The 2,373-nt window shown below is 43.2% G+C and overlaps 2 protein-coding genes across 13 annotated transcripts in view; both read left to right on the top strand.

Annotated features, from left to right (window-relative positions):
• LOC126492530 (zinc finger protein 60-like) overlaps nucleotides 1–2,373 on the top strand; it is a 152,396-nt gene that overhangs the window by 61,703 nt on the left and 88,320 nt on the right. Inside the window, exon 1 of one of the 2 annotated variants that reach the window (XM_050129003.1) lies at nucleotides 7–2,368. The exons of the other annotated variant lie outside the window; for it this stretch is intronic. The gene's annotated coding sequence lies outside the window, so the exon portion shown is untranslated. Of the gene's footprint in view, nucleotides 1–6; nucleotides 2,369–2,373 lie in introns of those variants that run through there. 2 annotated transcript variants of the gene reach the window in all.
• LOC126492529 (zinc finger protein 60-like) overlaps nucleotides 1–2,373 on the top strand; it is a 104,177-nt gene that overhangs the window by 61,810 nt on the left and 39,994 nt on the right. The window lies entirely within an intron of this gene.

Raw genomic sequence — 2,373 nt, 5'->3', positions numbered from 1 at the left:
AATAAATGCAGGACTGTAAGTGTCACTTGGAGACACTGATTTTATTTCCATTCTGTGTCTCTACTCAGTAATGTCATCCATGGACCGTTTGTAAGTTTTATTCATATTTGTTTGGGCCTACAGCATGCTGTTTTCTACAATGACTGTATTAATTTGCATTTCCTCCAATAATGTGCTTTTTCCACATCATTGTACTCCTTATGCTATCTTGCTGATATGGTCACTTTAAAATTTTTATTTAGTTTTTTTTTCATATTTGTGCGTGTTTTCCCTAGACAACTGACATGTAGCATATACTTGCCTGGTGCCCGTGGAGGCCAGAAGAAGGTGTCAGATCTCCTGAAAGTGGAGTTAGGGATGGTTGTGAGTCACCACCGGTGTGCTGGGAATCGAACCCACGTCCTCTGCAAGAGTATGAAATACTCTAAACCATTGGTCCAGCCCCCTGGTAACTGACACTTTTTCCATCTCGAGGAGGCCTCTCAAATGTGTACCTATGCTTATTTTTCATGTACCACTAGTAGGTCACATTGGTGTTCCAGGGGAGGAAATGTCTTTTTTGTGTGTTTGCCTATTTCTTAAGTAGCATGTGTCCTTGTCACTGAATTGTCTACATTCCTTAAAAAGTCAATATCACCGTGTTGGAGTTTAGACGTAAACTCCGCGTCAGATGTGTAATTTGAAAATACTTTCTCCCTTTCTCTCCATTATCTAGATTATAGTTTCCTCTGCTGTGCAAAGCTTTTAGTTTGATATTAATCCCATTTGTCCGTTTTGCTTTTGTCGCTTGTGTTTTGTAGTAATGCCCAAAACATCCAGTGTCATCGAGACTTTGCTCTGTGTATTTGTCTATAGTCCAGTGTCATGGAGACTTTGCTCTCTGTATTTTTCTATAGTCCAGTGTCATGGAGACTTTCCTCTGTGTATTTGTCTATAGTCCAGTGTCATGGAGACTTTGCTCTCTGCATTTTTCTAGTAGTTTTAGTTTCAGTTCTTAAATTCTGATCTGTTTTGAGTTGACTTTGCATGTGGTGTCACTAAAGGTCTAGTGTCGTTCTCCTGAATAGTAATATTCAGTTTTGCCAGCACCACTCACTACAGAGGCTGGCCTGGAACTCCTGGAACCGTGAACAAGCCTCATGCCTCTTGCCTCCCCAGTGCTGGCAATATAGACTTATGCTACCACATCCAGCAGGACTTCCTGTTCTTTTATTTGTGGCCTTTGGGGTCTCACACTTCATGAAGCACAGTCATAAAGGTCATGAGGTCACACACTAAACTATCAGAGAAATGTATCAGTGGGGGCTGGGGTGATGGCTCACTGTGTACGGTGCTCAGGCATGAAACTATGTGGGGCCAGAGACAGCTCTAACCCCAGCCCTCCTATTGCAAGACGGGAGGTGGAGCCAAGAGCACCCTGAAAGGCTAGCTAGCCTGCTATATGCAGAGGCATGAGGGAAAGAAAGATAAAATGAAAATTTGTCTATGAATTTTGTGGGGAGATAAAAAATGTATGATTTCCTTATATTACACATGTGTACTTGAGAGCCGGACATGGTGGTGTATGGCTGCAATCTCAGCATGGGAGTTGGAGGAAGGAGTAAGAGTTGAGGACAGTCAGGAATATACAATGCTCTGCCCCAAACAATTAAACAAACATCCAAAAAGATATGGAAAAACCCTGTAGAACTAGAGCACTCATTCCCCATTTCGTAATGCTCTTCCCTAGGCCAACATTTTAGGGAGTTTGAGGCTGTGTGTGCTGTGCAGGTCTTGTGAGTACAGCTTGAATGTGGCTGAACACTGTACAGAGCACAAGATAGTCCTCCCAGCCCAACACACAATCATTGTGTCAGCATAAGACAGTCCTCCAAGCTCAAAACACAATCATTATGTCAGCACAGGATAGTCCTCCCAGCCCAACACACAATCATTGTGTCAGCACAGGATAGTCCTCCCAGCCCAACACACAATCATTGTGTCAGCATGGTGAGGTTGAGAAACTGAATTCTAGAATTTAAAGACTTATGACATCTTGAATTTCTTGTGTGTGTGTGTAAAATATCTCATAATTATTGAAAATGGGGAACAATTCACATTCATGTCCTCTGATAACATGTTTTTCAGCTAATTATCTTCATCAGGATTCCTGGTTATTGTACAACATAAGCCATGACCATAGAGAGCGAAGGTTCTCAGGAAAGTGCTCCATGGTGTAGGATTCCATTTACTAAAAGTGGGTCCAGACTGCTGAACACTGCCTGAGGATTGCCCTGCAGACCTCCTGCCCCTCCAGCCTTGCTGTCCTCACTCAGCCCTGAGTTTCCAAAGGACGTACAGTGGTGCTGTCAGCCTGTCAGCCCTGAAGGTGGG

This window comes from Alexandromys fortis, unplaced genomic scaffold (assembly GCF_014885135.2).
Source record: "Alexandromys fortis isolate MF-2015 unplaced genomic scaffold, M_Fortis_MF-2015_v1.1 scaffold_293, whole genome shotgun sequence".
Classification (NCBI taxonomy): Eukaryota; Metazoa; Chordata; class Mammalia; order Rodentia; family Cricetidae; genus Alexandromys; species Alexandromys fortis.
This window is presented reverse-complemented; position numbering and strand designations above follow the sequence as displayed.